Source organism: Heterocephalus glaber, unplaced genomic scaffold (genome assembly GCF_053883595.1).
Source record: "Heterocephalus glaber isolate CG9 unplaced genomic scaffold, H.glaber_assembly_v1.0 deba00001446, whole genome shotgun sequence".
Classification (NCBI taxonomy): domain Eukaryota; kingdom Metazoa; phylum Chordata; class Mammalia; order Rodentia; family Bathyergidae; genus Heterocephalus; species Heterocephalus glaber.
The window spans coordinates 8,339,476-8,357,252 of record NW_028258298.1 but is presented as its reverse complement, the minus strand read 5'-3'; positions in this window follow the sequence as shown (position 1 = coordinate 8,357,252).

The following is a 17,777-nucleotide window of genomic DNA, read 5'->3' as shown; positions in this document are numbered from 1 at the left end:
GAGAGGAAGGGAAACAAAGTGCTCAGAATTCAACCCACGAACTCTGGAGATGTTTCTTTCATGGTGCTTACAATAACAGCGAGAACAATGGCTAAGTGATAGATATTGCCTTAAAAATTCTCCTGCCCAATAGTGCACTTTCTTTCACTGCTTTGCCAATTTGCATAGCTACTTTAAGGTTATAACTGGACAAGAAGAGTCTGTTATGAATAGTCCCTAGTTATGGAACCTCTTAGAGAAGAATGCTAATGAGGATTCCATGTGATGCCTTGCAGTGATTGTTGACCCCAGTCTGCAGGCAGATCTGGTCAGCTGGCTTCCCTGAAAACCAGGACTCACCTCCAAATGGGAGGCCTGGGCTATGGGTTTGAGTGGACTGATGAAAGTGCATTTTCACACCATCAAAAAAATGTGGTGATCACCTTAGAGCTGGTTTATGTAATCTGAATGAAAGGGCATTTTGAAATACCCGCAATTTGGAGGGCTTTTCATGCATTAGATTTTGCTCAATGAATATCAAAGGAAAGAAAGGCTGGAGGGAGAATGGAGGAAGAAATAGTCAGTGTCATTTGTAACCTTTGTAGGAGAATGAATCTGTGCAATTTCTCTTCTAGAAAAATAATTGTTATTTTCTTCTTATTTTCTGCAATAAAAAGATTGAAATCACATCTCTTGGTGTCCATCTAGCTGAATATTCTTGCGCTAAGTGGGATAAAAAGGTTGTCTTGGGTCTTCAGTCTATGCTACAGATTATGCATTTAGATTCTCCTCTCTCTCTCTCTGTCTCTCTCTCTCTCTCTCTCTCTCTCTCTCTCTTTCTCTCTCAAAAATATTCTGCAAGTATTTGGCTTGTAGTAATCCTAAGAAGTCTCTTCTTTCTCCATTTATGGGGTTGAAGATTGTATAGCTTATGTTTTTGCAGGTACTCTGAACCCAGATTTGTTTTCATCTTCTACCTTGTGGACTAACTCTAGTAACTAGCTCTCTAATGCAGTTTATCCAGTAGGCACAATAGAGACTGCAACCTGAGCTGAGATGTATAAATGACCCCTAGAAGTGTGGCCAAAAATGGCAATTGCCTTTGTCACTACAATCAGCACTGTTCAGAGCAAAGTTGCTAATGGTGAATGAATTTTATAGCTATATTTTCTATTCCCCAGAAGAGATAGATACAGCTGGGCCATTTGGTAACTCATCTTTCCTTCAGGAGTGGGAGATCATTGCTTTTAAGGGCAAAGGTGCTTTTACTTGCCAGTTACCTTTGCATTTATCAGATCTTTACATCCTTAAAATAAGTTAGATGAAAACAGTTATTACAAATACCATTATTGTAAGTGTGTAAACTGAACATAAATGATTGCCATGGATGCAAAGAACATCAGGGAACCGTTTCTAGATATCAGTCCCAGATTTGGGTGACCCCTGGCTTCCTGACCCTAGCTTGATGCTTTTGTATTACAGCTTACATGCTTCACCGAGCACACATATTATATTTCATAAGGCAAGAAGGACAGCAGGTTAGATGCTAACAGCCATATTTAGAAAGTCACTGTACAGATGTAATATGACTGATCTTCAACTGGAACTGCATATTTTTTGTCTTTGGTAAACAGGATAGAATTCTGAGAGTACTTTATATTCTTTATGTGGATGGCAGCTTTGGGGCTCATAAGAAAGTAAGTATAAGGTTATGGGATTGGAAAGGAATAGAAAAAGAATATTTATTAAACACCTTCCCTAAGATCAGTACAGTGCAGCATTTTTAATAGATCTCCAGTGAGCCACAACTTAGGTAGATCCTTTAACCTCTCTGACTCTCTCATCTGCAGAGTTATGAGAACTTCTTCACAGTTGTAGAGTAAATAAAATGGGTTGATGCACATAAAGTATTTACAACAGTGTCCAGATATTATTAAGTATTTATTGTTATAATTGTGCCTGTGATGATCATCTACATATGAAGAGAATGAAACTCTGAATTTTAAATACTTGGCCCGGATTACATAGCTGATAATGAACTAGAACTCAATCCCAGGTCTAAGTCCAGAGACTTGTAAGAACTAAAATGACACCTCTGAAATATTCATTATTCCACAAGGTGAACATTCCAAGGCAGCACAGGCAGGTTAAGCCATGTGTGAGAAGAGGTGGAGTTTGGGGGAGAACTCTATTAGCCAGAAAAAAGTAGACAGTAGACACACATAAGGAAAGCAATAGATAGCAATATCTATTTACCATCACTGTCCCTAGAAAAACAATACATCTCCTTGGAAATAAACAGAAACCCAAATAATTAACAGTCTAATAGATATGAAACTTCCACATAGCATATTTTCCTCTGTGAAAGATCAGTTCCTGTTTTAAGAATTCTCCTACACAGTATTGTAAAAGACATTTTCTCTAGTTGTCCCAATAATTCACTTAAGGAGTAACAGACTGTTCTTTCTTAATGATTAAATGAAAAATTATTGTTTCAAGGCCACAAGAATAGTCCTATGTACACTATATCATTTCAGGAGGGCTTGATTATCTTTACCTTTTCTATTTTGGGTTAAGCAATCTCTGAGTTAGCGCAATCAACCGTGCAGGGGTTTTGGCCTCAAATAAATTACCCATGGCACATTGGTTCAAACTCAACTGTGGTGAGGCCAGATGTCTAGCCAGTGGGCTAATCTGGACTTCAAAACTTGTCTTTGGGCTTAGGAGGAAGACAGAAGCAGCCAAGAGATGTGGCTGTTGCTTGGCCTTCCTTAGGGCCAAAGGTTCTGTTTATGCTAATCCTCTATGCTCCCTACAGTTCTCTTTTCAGTAGGGTTTGAGATTTAGCACAGAGGTCTATTACTGACTTATTGCTAATTTCCTAATAGATCTGTGAGAGAAGGAGAAAAAGAACCAAATGCGAAATGTCACATTAGATCTAGGCTTTTTAAAGGACTAATGCATTGAAAAGCACATATATTGGCACTATCCATAACCCTGACATTTTGACAAATACTTCAGTGTCTGCCTGTGTGATCCAATTGATTATTTCTGTGAATTGTCTTCAAAGCCAGTCACCTCTGTGGCACATTCCTCATAGGTCTATGAAGCCCTGGGGCATGATGTCACCGTCCTGTCTGTATCCCAGAATTCTTTGCCAACTTCTTCCATTATTTCATCCTCCAAAGACAAGCAGTTCTGGAAATGCAGTGGGAGCCATCAGGAGACTAAGGTGAATATGGTTAATTTCTCAGTTTTGTTAGGGGATCTCTTCTGGGGAAGAAATTTTTGTTAGAGGAAACTCGAAACAATTCATTTTCTTCTCTCTTGAAATTGTCACTGAAAAGACTGGGTCCAGGTGAGTCGGCTTGGCTGATTTTAACTCTGTCATGTGAAAGACAACTGTGGAAGGAGAGGAAACTGCATAGTCACATTAACACAAGCATAGAAAACTCAGCAAATGTTATTTGACAGTGGTGTTCTAAGAAGAATGAAGGGAGGGAGGGAGAGTATTCCAATCCTAATAGAACCCTTTAAGGAAGATAGAGCTGCTGGAAATAATTCATAGCAATTTGCACTAAGGTATAAAGAAATGGTATCTTCATTCATTCACTCAGTAAGTGTTGTTCGAACTGTACTGGGTCTCAGATTTTGTGGTAAACTGGATCACAGGAAGTTTGCCTAATGTGTGTTGTAGAGGACTTTCCTTTGTATTGCATTCTTTAGACTTTGGCAGGGAGAACGGGATTAGTGGCTGGAAGCTTGCTATCTACTTTTCTTCTAAAGAGAATAATGCTTGAGAGGCGTTTAAGGGAGAAGATGAAGAAAACAGACTGACAGAGAAGCAATGCAAGGCAGCTCTGTGTCATGGATCAGTTCCAGCTAATAACATTAGCATTTTCTCAGTTGGGAGCTAGCCTACTTTCAAAAGTTTTCATTCATGTTTTCCCTTTTCTACATTAACCAACATAATTCATATTCAAGTTATTATCTTCTGCCAGGAAAACTATAGTAACATCTAAAATGTTACCATTCCAGGCTGATTCCAGAGTACCTCTTATCCAGCCATGAACATGAGCTTTGTGGGACCAATAACATCCTTGTTGAATTCCCTGCTTTCCAACTCTTTTCATTCAAATTCAGTATATATACAATCACTAGATTGACCATACCCACCTAGGACTTTCTGCATACTACTCCACATTAAGGTCTTTAAACAAAAATACCATTACTGACTACTTTGTTTACCACTGTGGAGACTCTACAGTGCTTTGTACCTGTTGTATGACATTCCTCACCCCTGCCACCTATACTACACACCAGTTAATCTGGACTTTTGACTGGTTCCCAAAACTCTCCAGGCTGTCCTATCACTGTTTGAGTTGTGCAGCTTTCTTCCTCTGCAGTAGTCTTGAAAATTCCTCTCATTCCTTTTAAAAGTATTTCTCAGCTTGTCCTCCATGTGTACTTTTGTGCCTCTGTTAGTCAGCTTTCTATTACTATATGAAAGTATCTGAGATAGTGAATTTACAAAGAGAATAGGCTTGTTTTGGCTCACAGTTTTGGAAGATTTTATAGATGGTCCTGTTGCTTTGAGGTGTGTGATGAGGTAACACATCATTGTAGGCATGTGTGGTGGAGCCACTGCTCTTCTCATAGTAGTTAGGAAACAGAGAGAGAAGAGACTAGTGTCCACCTTGCCCCTGAGATGACCCACCAGGCTTCACGCAGTATTTCCAATCCAAGAGTGTTATTCAGTTCTCCTTGCTGCTGATTGGCTGCTGCCTTTTAACCCATCTCTGGCAGATACACCAGCATTTCCGCATCATAACAAGTTGGTGTACCATGTAGCATAGCTATCATGTGTGTTCTCAGTTTTGTTCTTCTTAAAGCCCTAAGATCCCTAAGATGCCACTAAAATGCCTTGCACCTTCTAAGGCTTCTGATAATGAATTTAAGCACTAGAAGTTTCAAACACTCCAGGAGAAGGTTGAATATGTTACAGTATTTTTATTAAATTAAATTATTACAGTGTCATAATGTGGGGAACATAGCATATTTAATATTTAAACTATAAAAATAGGCATTTATAAGCATTTTCCTGAGCATATCTGAAACTTGTGGTTTTTTGCAATTCCCAGGTGCTCCAGGAACATAACTAGCCTGAATTTCAGGGATCCATTGTACTAGCTTCATTTACTTTGTATGTATATCCAGTAGTAGGATTGCTGTACCAAATTATATGGTAGTTCTATTTTTACATTTTGAGGCACCACCATTCAGTTTTCTATAATGGCTGTGCTGATTTACCTTCCCACCAACAGTGTATCACCATTCTACCTTGCCCACATCCTACCAGCACTCATTATCTTTAGTATTTTTGATAATACCATTCTTACTGGGATGAGGAGATATCTCACTGTGGATTTGGCTTGCATTTCTATGGTGATTACTGTTGATGAGCAGCTTTTCATGCAACCATTGGTCGTTTGTATGCCTTCTTTTGAGAATGCTTTCTTAGGGTCTATTGGCCATATTTTTAAGTAACTTCAAATTACTCTTTTTTAAAAAGATAAAGGCAGATGGAACTTCATTATTATACTAGCAAAAAGTGGCCTGCCTTGAAAATTTGACTGCCTTCTCTTTAATCCTGATTTCTTAGAAGTTTCCAATAAATAGTTTAGTTTCAGCCTGGTGATGTAGAACTTTAGCATGATTGACTCTGTTTTTATTTTTAGCCTGGTAAGCTGGAGCCCAGTACAGGAGCTTGATACAAAATAAGAGCCTATTTTAATTTATCATTAACAATATTATATCACATGAAAAACATGAAGTTGAACCTTCACATTTTACCCCAGTGTGAATATGATCATAGATTTAAGAACTAAAGCAAGAGAGCTTAAGAGAAAGAAATTCAAGACTTGGAAATATTTTCTAAATAGTACATCAAAAAGAAAAAAAAATAATAAATTGTCCCTTGTCAAAATTTGAAACCTTTATTCTTCCAAAGGACACTAGTAAGAAAATAAAATGACAAGCAACAGATAGGGAGAAAAATATTTGCAAAACATGAATCTGATAAAGGATTTGAACTCAGTTGCTACAAAAAATGATTATGAAATTATTGAAAAAGAAATAATACAATTTAAGAAAAATAGGCAACAGATATTTTTCCAAAGGAAAATGAATGGCCAAGGAGCACAAGAAATGATGCTAAAAATTATTATTAGGGAAATACACATTAAAACAACAAAACACAGTTTTATTTCTACTAGACTGACTACCATGAGTGAGAAGACAAACCAGGTGTGATGTGCCACCTCTGTAATTCCAGCTGTTAGGAGGCTGAGGCAGGAACACCACCACAAGTTCAAGGCCAGCCTGTGCTACATAGTGAGCTCAAAGCCAACCTGAAAAAAACTAAGCCAAACCAAAACAAAACAGAAGATAAATCTTGGCAAACAGAGGGAGAAATAAAAACCCTCATAAATTGTTGGTGAGAATGCAACATAGTATAAACACACTGAAAAATACCTTGAGATTTTCTCAAAAAGTTAACCATAAAACAACATAATCCAGTAATTTATACCTAGATATATAACCAAAAGAAATGAAAATATGTCTATAGAAAGACTTGCATGTGGATGTTCAAAAATGTCCCTAACAGTATTATTTATGATTACTAAAAACAACATAAATGTATCATCAGCTGGTGAACAAATTATCATGACCATGCATTTTATATTCATCATATTCTGCAATAAAACGAAAGGAAATTCTGAGGCATGCTTTGTCATAGATGAACCTTGATCCTTGGACTCAGTGAACAAAAACACAAGACACCACGTTGTGTGCATGATTTCTTTATTTACACATCCTCCAAAGGCAAATGTATAGAAGTAGAATGGAAATTAATGGCTGGCTAGGGCTAGGGGTAAGAGTATGGATTATATTTGCTGCAAATGGGCAAAAGGGATTTTATTGAGGGGTGAAAGTGATTTACAGTGACAGTTGCACCACTTGATATGATTGGTAAAAATTGTGGCATTTTACACTTGAAGTGGGTAATTTTTTGATATGTAAAATATCCTTCAATAAAGTTGTTTTCTTTTACCAAGTCAATGCTAAGAATTAAGTAAGTCAACTGCCCAGAAATGTTCATTTCTTTACTTTCTTTTTCATATCATATTTCACAGGGAGTGTCAGAATGAGAACAACATGCCTCCTCCTTTTACCCTCCTCTTAGAGAAAACATTTTTTTCCATTGAAAAAAATAATAAAGAAAATCTCAATGATCATTTCTTATGCTTAGGAGCTCCTGTTTTGCTGCATATTCAAGACAGAAGGTTCCAAATAGGCAAATCTGAATACAGACCTGTGTCTGGAGCAGCCTACCTTACACCTTACCTCTCATGCTCAGGACAGCACAGATGCTTCACACGGAGCCCAGCTGGTGGAGTCCAAAGTAGCTAGCTTTGCTGAATTCCTGCCTGAAGATGCTAGCCTCAGCATGATAGCAACCCTTATTTGCTGGCCCTAATAGATACATTTTGCCTCCAGCAAAAAGTCTGCAAATAGTTAATAAAAATAATGAGAGCAGTAGCAGAGAATTAATGGCCTCTTTATTATGAGAGATGGAGTCCAGTGTTCAGTGTTCTTGAATAGGAAAATTGTTTTATAGGCAAAATTAGTTGGAAAGATCTTATTTGTCCAATTTTAAGGTAATGGATTTTGGCTTTTAAATGTCAGTAAGTGCAGAAATGAAGATTGGAGGTAAGGTTTGTGCCACTCATGGGTACTTCTTCAGTTACCAAAGTGAAGGCCATTCTTGCTTCTCTGCAGCAGGTGGAAGTGTATCTACTCACACATTCTTGTAAAAGGAAAGGAAGAGTAGACTCTCTAGGTGCCTTTAGCATTGTCTTCTTTACCTTTTGCTGTGCACATAATCTTTATTTTTTTCCAGGGATGTTAATATTATCAGGACATCTGTGTTTTCTTCAGTGACCATATTATATTCTCTTGGGAGAGTGATCCTTTACTAGCTCATTGTTAGTATGACCTATGTTGAACACAATGTGTTCTGAGAAAAAAAAAATTGCTGAACCACACTCCAGGTGGCCTGTCCCCAGGTGACTCATATTTGGGACTTTCCGTTGTTGACGGATTTGAGGCATGCTCTTGTTCCACTTTGAAAAAGTCCTCAGAAGTTTTTGTGTCAGAAACTTAAGCTCCAGTGTAAGAATACTGAAAGGCGAGGCCTAATTAGAGATGGTTAGTTCATCGCTTCTCGGCCTTTTGGCTAAGATCAAGTGTAGAGATGATTAGTTCATGTGGGCTCTGTCTACCTGGATAGATTAACGGGATTAGTGCAGGAGTGTATTGTGATGAAAGCAAATTCAGCTTCTCCTTCACCTTCCTCCTGGTGACTCTTGCACTTTCTTATGATCTTGCTCTTCTGCTAAGGTAGTATCCTGCAGCATGAAAGCCTTTGATAGATGTGAGCCCTTCATTCCTGGATATCTCAATCTCCAAAACTGTAAGAAATAAATTTCTTTTCTTGACCAATTAGCCTGTGGTATTCTAGTATAGTGGCACAAGACTGGAATATAATGATCCAAATGAAAGTACATTGGGTTATACAGAAAGTAAGCACCTTTTGCCAGTCATACATTTATTTAATTTATTTAAAAATGGACAATGAGCAAAAATACAAAAGACAAAACTCCAGTGAGGGAATGCTAAAAGGGTAGTAAGCAATTTCAGAGTACCAGAGTCAGGTGGCAAAAGCTGAACAGGCAAAAATGGGACCAGTACACATAGGAAGAAGCCCACCTTTTATCTTACTTCCTTTTCTTCTAAAGGAGCCTGTGATAAACTGCACTCTTTATAGACCTCAAAATTGTCACCATTTGAGCTGTCTCCATGTCAGACAATCCCTGTTGATGAACTAAAGTAGGCTTCAGCAAACACATTTACTACAAAATCCTTTCTTTTCCCAACGTTTTCATGCTTGCGCCATCAACTTACTTTTTACTCCTTCAAAAAGAGTATGATGATGGGTCAGACACTGTGCTGAGCTTGGTGGGGAGAGGAAGACACCATCACAACCGTCATAGGTCTCAGACTCCCAGGTGTAAACAAGAGGCCCACGGGGAGGTAGAAGGAAGAGCACACTCAGTGCCTTCAGAATGCTGTGCAGGTGAAAAGGTGAGCACCTCTCACAACAAAGGTGCCAACATAGACTGGATCTGAGTGTCTCCCAGAGGACCATGTTTTAAGGCTTAGTCTGCAGCTTGGCAATATTGGAAGATGGTGCCAAGTTTCAGAGGTGAAGCCTAGTGGGCTTCACTCAGTATTTGTGGTTTCTGCAAAATTGCAGGGGTTTAGGAGACAGATACATTTACCTTGATTTAAACATTATTACACAATGTATACTTGTATTGAAATATAACATTACCCCATTAATACATGCAACTTTTATGTACCAGTTAAAATAAATGTAATTTAAATTTTTTCATTATTTAAATTTTCTTCTATTTTTAATCTCCATTTTTAATTTCTTTTCAATTAATGATATATTTTGTATATTACATATTGTTATGACATTGTGCATATTACATTCTTCATGAAGGATTGGGACATATACACATTGCATCATGACTATTTTTACTTTCCCTCCCTCATCCCTATTTACAAGGGAAGTATTGTTAAAATTACCAACTTGCTTTTTGTGTTTTTGCTTTTGCATTATCTACAAAAACAACCTTGTCTGTTCAGATCCTTCAAAAACTTATTTTATTTTGAGGAGTAAAGTGTTGCTAATTCTGGAATTAAAAATAAAGCCAATTAAGTTCATAAAACTATATTGTAGGAATTTTGTCCTTTAGCAATATTGATGAAGGGAACAAGAAAATGGGATTTAAATTTCCTGATGGTCTTATCAATGAAAACTATGTCCATTATTTTTAATATCAAGAAACATAAATTACATGTTTAGACCTCCCAACCATTATTTAAGTCATTGATAGTGTAATGAATAGGCATTTCACTTATTCATTTACTCATACAACAAATCTGTATTGAGATTTTGCAATGTACAGGAATCCTCAAACTATTACTAACAGGCACTTACGATATATCCTCCACGTTTTTGTCAGGATGAACCTCCTATTAGCTGCTACTCCCTATCTTCTGAAAAATGTCAATTTGACCACATGTTCCCAATTACCTGCTCCCTCCTCCCCACTCCAGCAGGGTAAGGCTTAGAAGTCACAAAGACTCTGGTTTTGAAATCAACAGGAACTATAAAAAAGCACTAGGCCTGAGGCGAAAACTTGTCTCCCATAGCAAACTCTGTCTTGATTTGTTACTTCACATCTGTTCTCTTACTTAGTTGGCTCTATTCCTTTATTTCCCAAAAACTCTTAGTTCCTGAATATTTGCTTTATCTTTTCACTACCTGTTTTATTCTGCTCTGCTTTGTTTTATTTTGTGTTTTGAAATTCTCTTCACTCAGTCTGCATCTGACCTTCTCTACAGATCTGTGTTTTGACCTCCACCCTGACCTTGACCTCTTTTGTTTTTGTGTATTTCTATTGGGAACTATGTGATTTTTGTCTAGATGCTCAATTCAGTCCTGACCATCAGAAACTTGGCTTGAACAGGAACTGTCTTGTTCCTGAATCCTTAGGCTCTGTTATTTGCTTCTATTGATACTGCCTAGGTCCAAGAATTATAGGTGTTGTTTTGGTCAACTTTCTATCACTATAACAAATAGTTGATGTAAAGTTATAATGAGAAAAGATTTATTTTGACCTACAGTTTTAGAGGCTTCCATCCATTATTGTTGGCACTGTAGCACATGGCACATAACAACTAACCTCATGGTAGTAAAGTAAAAGCAAAAAGATCAAGCTCTTACAGCCCCCAATTACCTAAAGACCCTGCCCCAAATAGGCCCTACCTCTCAAAGGTTCTACCATTTCCCAAAGGTTCCAAACTGGGGACCACTCATCACATGAGACTTTGAGGGGCATTCCAGATCCAAACTATGCCAGGTCTATTAGTTTACTGTGTGGTGCTATAACAAAACACTCAAGACAGGATACTTTATATGTAGAGATGCTTATTCAGTTCATAATTCTGGATTTGAAAGGTCCAAACAGCAACTTGGTGAGTCCCTTCTTTGGCTAGGTCACATCATGGTGAAGTGGGAAGGAAAAAGGCTACATGAAGAAGAGACTAAGCACATGAAGTGGCTTCACTTAGTATCAACCTGATCTTATGAAAATGAATTCACTCCTGTGCGACTCAACCTAAACTAGGTAGGACATCAATATTACTATACTCATGAATTTGGAACTAAATTATTCTCAGCGGGCCCTACCTCTTGACGATTCCATCATCCTCTCAGCACCACCACACTGGGGACCATGTTTCCCACACATGAGTCTTCGAGGTGCATACTCAAGCCTTAGCAAAAAGTTAGTGACCATTAAGGATACAGCCTGTGGACTGTGACCAGGTTAAAGCTCTGGATATGTCCTTTCCTATCTATCCACATAGTATGTAACCTTGGACAGGTTATTCAGTCCTCTTGTGTCCTCATCCATAAAACAGAAATGATAGTCATATTTACCTATTCCGTCTGTGGTTAGAGTTAAAGAATTAGTACACATGATATTTGTATCTGATATATAATAAGCAATATATTTGAGTTATTCTTTATTACACTGCATCTACCCTAAGAACCCCTCTTCCTGCCTCTAGATTGGCTTCCTTATAATCCATATGCAGCACTATAGCTTGATTGATCTTTCTAAATGTATGGTATCAAGTCTCTCACTTGGGGGAAAACGTGCAATTTTGACCTTACTTACAAGGTCTTTCCTCATCTTTCCTTTACCCACTCCTCAGAGTTATTAAGCCCAATTTTTTACCAATGCTATAGTCACATTTTACTTTTCTACACTTAGAAAATTCTATTACTGTTGTTCCTTTAGTATCACAGAGCTTTTTGCCTGCCTCTGCAGTCATTCATTCTACTCCTGCCGATTGAAACATGCCACATCACATCCCTTTACCTAGGTTAATATATAGTCATCCTTCAAGTCTTAATCATCAACTTTTCCAGGAAACTTTTCCTAGTCCTCTAACACAGATCAGATGTCCCTTTGTGTGTTCCCAAAGCACATTAAATTTCCTTGTTGTGGAATGTATCATGCTTCTTGTAATTGTACATACAGCTACCTTTCACTTTTACTATATTATAAATTCTTTATTTGTGGTACTTGGGATCAACTCCAGAAGTGTTGTATCACTGCACCACATTCTTCACTCTTTTTATTTCATTTGTTTTTAATTTTAATTTTATTTTTATTTCATTTTTTACTTTTTAAAAAATTTTATTTAAAACAAAGTCTCACTAAGTGGCTAAGGCTAGACTCAAAACTTGTGATCCTCCTACCTCCACTCCCCGAATGCTGGGATGATAGGTGTGTGCCACTATGCCCAATTTAGATTATACATTCTTTATACCCGGTTCTTTCTCTGCACTACTTATAGTTTTACTTCAAACGCCTAAAACACTGCTTAGAATATAGTAAGCCCTAGAAACTCTGTATCAGTCTTCTAAACAATGGACAGCTTGTCTGTAGTTTTAAGTGAGGGACAGGCAATCTAAAGATCAAAAATCTGAAAATATTTATTACCAGGCATGGAAGATAATATTCCATGCATTCCATGAAACAGCTTTCTTTACAAAGAGGGCAAGACTAGAATAGATCAGTTAAATGGAAAGAAAAATAAAGAAGATATTACAGAACACTCTTACTCTTCCATTTATCTTCATAAATCATAGACCTTGGATAAAATTATCAACCACGCAGGGCAGATGGAGAAAGAAAAGATGGAGATTGGCACAAACATAATACCACTGAAAGACTGGTGTCTTCTCCTTTTGGATACCCAAATGGTGGCATGTGAAACTGCCACCTAGTATAGGGTCCATAGATGCTTTTCATAGGAGTGTCCTCATGCTCTTCATTTATCTGTCACTTTTGTTTACTCCTATTTATATTGTTAACTAATTTGGCTTGACATAATCAGGACATAACCATGAGAAACAAGATGACATTTTAAAAAATATTTCATTTAATAAGAAAGTACTGGATGCACACTCCTATTTCTTTTTATTGGGGAAGGAGACATGGACTAACTACCATTACTCACAGGGCTAGCATGAATTTATAATAAAATTCTCCAAGATGTGCAATATCTACATTTTAACTAATGGAAATTGATTTAGAATTTGTAATGAACATTTCTTTTCCACTGCTCCTAGTCACACATTAGCCTTTTAAGCACCATGCAGTCTAAGAGAAACGTGTACGCTATAACAACTTACGATGGTGTTCATTCAGTCGAGTGTGCTTTGGCCTTCCTAAAGTCTCTTGGATGTAATGTGGCTAAATTCAACATGGTGGATTTGTCAGTGGTAGCCTCCATTCCTATGAAAAATCAAAGCAAAGTGTTGAAAGTCAACTGATTTCAACTATACTTGTTTGGTGGAAGATTAAGAATTTATAGGAGGCTTATCTCATCTTTATGAAGCTGTGGTTTCATTGAGCTGAAATCAAATTTTGTTAATGGTTCTTTTGTATTTAGTTCAGTTTCTAGAGACCAGAAGGAAGTTTTTAAGAACCAAATAAAATTCTCTATACTTTTCACATGAGATTGCTTTAAAAGTAATGTTTGAAAATATGTGAGTTTATTTTCCATTGATATTGTCTATGATAATTTTCAGAATTTTCTACATTAAGTCAATTGTTCTTCATCAGTAAAATATGACCTGTCAGCAAAGGAGAAAATGTTGTTTATAAGCTGAATTAGTTTTTTTTTTTCATATAAGAATGACTGACTTGCATCTTGCCTTATAGAAGTAGCCCATATAGTATAGAAGTATCAAAATAGTGTACCATATATATATATATATATATATATATAGCATATATACTAATATATAGTATACTATAGTATAGTATAGATGTAGCAAAATGTATGTGCTTGACCACTAACAATAGTGGTTTATAGTCGCTGCAAGGCAATGTATTGGGAGAGCTACTTTTGAACACTCTGAAATGAACTATAAAACACAATTGCCTTTGAATGGTAAAACACCAATGATAATATGACACAAGTCTATATTTCATTAGTATGTTCCACACATTCAGCAGACCTGTCCAAACAACTCTATATGATCAGTAGGTGGTGCTTTTCTCCATTATTACAGTTCATGGTGTCACTAGTGAGGCTTCCTATGCCTCGTCAAAGGCTGTTGTACCAATATCACTAAACCAGGTCAAGGACATTGCTGAACATTTCTCACCTTACCTTTTGATAAAATGAACTCACCTGCTCTTCATTGTTGACTCCTACTGATCTTCCTCTTTCAAGGTCTTATCTAGAAAGAAGCAAAGAAAGTTTCTGTAAGTTCAGGAGCTTGGTACAAAAGTCTTTTTTCTTTTAATTCTAGTCTACAAATATAGATCCCAGCCATCTGTTAATTCTTTTACTCGTTTATAGGTGCCGTAGGAGAAGTGATACCAACTATGGATTAGAATTCCATCGAGCACTATAACTTCAGTCTTAGTCACCCATGGGCCAAAGAATATTGTTTCTAGGTGAGAAAAAAATCCTGATTTCTCTAGATGAGTCTGCCCCTACCTTATTATCATAGTCTTAAATTTTAGTAACTGCATTCACTTTAATTTATAATGATTGTCAATCAGTCCTTGGGTCCTGGAGGAATACAAGAAGGTTAGACACTGAAAGGAACAATGATATTCCCTAAGTACCAGAAGAAACAAAGAAGTATGCGTTAATTAATTCATTCATTTATTCATTCAATGAATTTCTTTGAGTGTATAAAATCAAAGTTTAAAAACCATAATTCTGGGCCAGGAATTTAGCTCAGTGGTTTCATAGCCTGCTGTGCAAGCGCAAGGACCCGAGTTCGATCCCAGGTACAAAAAAAACCCAAAACATAATTCTCTTCTTATGAAGTTTAATATTAAAGAAAATAGAGAGACACAAAAAGGAAAAGAATTTGCATCTATCTTGGAAGTGTATAGGAATTATAATAAAGCATAGGGAGAGAAACACCACAGTTTCCTTGGGAAGGACCCAGGGAAGAGCCTATATAGGGAGTGTTTGCTGAGCCCTGAGGGAACTCACTGCTTCCCAGTGCCCAGGGTGAGGGGCCCTGTAGGCAGATGGGACAGCAAGAATGAAGACAAAGGGCTTGGTATCAAAGGGAAGCCCTCTGCTAGAGAAAGCACCAGTGCACCAGCAGAGGTCATTCTCTAGCCCTGGGACCTGGAGGACAATTAAAAAGTATCTTTCTAGAACATGCAGCAAGTGCAAGGGCTGCACATTCATCTGGCTAGACATCTTTAGAATGTTCTGGGATGTCAGTCACAATGAAGCTGAATCCTAGCTAGGAACTAAGCTCTGTTCAAGTTTTTCTTTTCTCACATAAGTTTAACTGCAATCAAGCCAGCAGCTTGTGACCTATGTCATTCTGATTAGGCAGAAGAGATCTGTGAGTGTGATTTTGTAAAAGGTCTCAAATAAACACCCACTGCAGTGGGTTTTAGTTGGAATGTCATGTACTTGCTCCTTTCCCAAATCAACTGTGCCCAGAAGCATCTGCTTCAGTTCTGGCATATGTCCAAGCATTTCCATGAGCCTTGAAGCTCAAGTACCTTGCAAATATTGTGAGGTTTATATAGGGGCACATTGTAGGCTGACTTGGAAGTTAGGATTCCAGTAAACGAACTCATAGTTCATTAGAAAACAAAATTTGTCTTTGTTGAATGAAAGTAGAAATCTAGCAGGTCTGCAGTAGTACCAGACACCCTAACTACTACATGGAGTAGAAATAATTTGAAAAAAATACAATAGTATTGCTTTCCCATGTGACCTGAATCAACCAGTGGTACCCAAGTACTTGATTTCTCATTGACCGTGGTCTGATAGGGCAGTGATACACATTGGATGCAATTTATCGGGTGTTAAGTTCCTCTGTTGGGTAAGTCATTAATTAGTAGATGTGTGATTCCAGATTGCTGAAAAAGTAGTTCCAGAAAAATCTCTTTTTTAAATTATGGGCTTATTAAGATCATCACAGAGCAGATTTCCTTGAAGGGTCATGAATACTTCTTTCTGTCACTAATTAGGGAATTTTCTCCACAAGTTAAAAACAGCAATTACAAAAACACCAGAAGAGAAAGGGAGCATATTACTTGCAAGATGTAATCTTCTCTTTGTAACCAGCTTTTGCACAGGCATATCTTAGTTTCTCAATGTGTAAAACTTAAAACCATGTATGACATGGAAGACATGGTAACATTATATGGAAGATACCATGGTTACTAAGGTTATATGGTGATCTGTGTGGCCACAAATGATGCCCTCTCTGAATCCCTTTCCAAAACAAGGAATGGTACTATGCAGTTGCAGAATGAGATGTAGAAGCAATTTTTGTGTTCCTCAGAAATATGCTTCACCTCCTGAGGGCCTTGATTAAAATGTACCTTTGCCATCCATTGCCCTATTTGATTTCATTTATTTTATATATAAAATGTATTTGGATTTGGATACTTTTTGGAGGTAACATGCAAAGGTAACATGCAAAGGTAACATTCAGACTGAAAAGTATGTTTATGAAATATGCTGTAACAATGTTTTCCAGTTTTCACAGAAGAAAATTTATTTAATCTAATCCCAGGGCTCACTTTGTTTTATGATAGTTGATTACTCCCACACTAAAAATTCTCTCTTCTCTGAAGATGTGGTGGGAAACTTTGGTGTACAATGTGGTCTTGTATGGAAAAGAAATACCCATGCAGGTATACAGTGCATTCATTCAAGCATCTAGCAAACTTTTAGAGAGACCTTGCCTTGTGGTCAGCAGTGTACTGTGCACTGGGAATTCAACAAATAAAACACATTCAAATTTTCCTTGTGTATTTTATGTATTAACTGGCTAGAGAAGACCATAAATGCCAAATAACAAATAAGATATATAGTAGACAAAATGTGGTAAGGTTTATGTAGAAAAATAGGTCAAGAAAGGGAGAGAGGGAATGTTGGGAGGATTATTTTAAACAAATAAAGAATAAATAAAATATATATAATATGTATATTATATATGATATAAATATATATTATTGCATATGTATGTTATTTATATATACATTATGTGTGTTTATGTATATTACACATAAATATATAATATACAGCCTACAATGTGCCCCTGTATAATAAACCTCACAATATTTGCAAGGTGCCTGAGCTTCAAGGCTCACAGAAATGCTCAGAAATATGCCAGAACTGAAGCAGATACTTCTGGGCACACTTGATTTGGGAAAGGAGCAATTTTATATATATTAAATATATAAAATGTAATAAATAAATTTTTAAAATAAACAAATTATTTTAAATTAAAAAAATAATAATACTAATAGAGTAGTCATTGATGAAGTGACTTTTCAACAAAAATGTTGATGAAGCAGAATCATGAGGTTATGAAAGAAAAAAGCATTCCTGGTAGAGTGACAGTGAGTAAAGGATGGTGAGCCAAAAGACACATGCTAGACAGCAGCCAGGAGGCAACCGAGGGGAGAGGTAAGGAGTATAAGATGAGGCTGGGAGGTAGCAAAAGGCTTTGGAGATATGTGTGCTGTACTTACACATAGGTATCTGTGAGGGTGGGTAGGAGGAGCAGTTGCCTTATT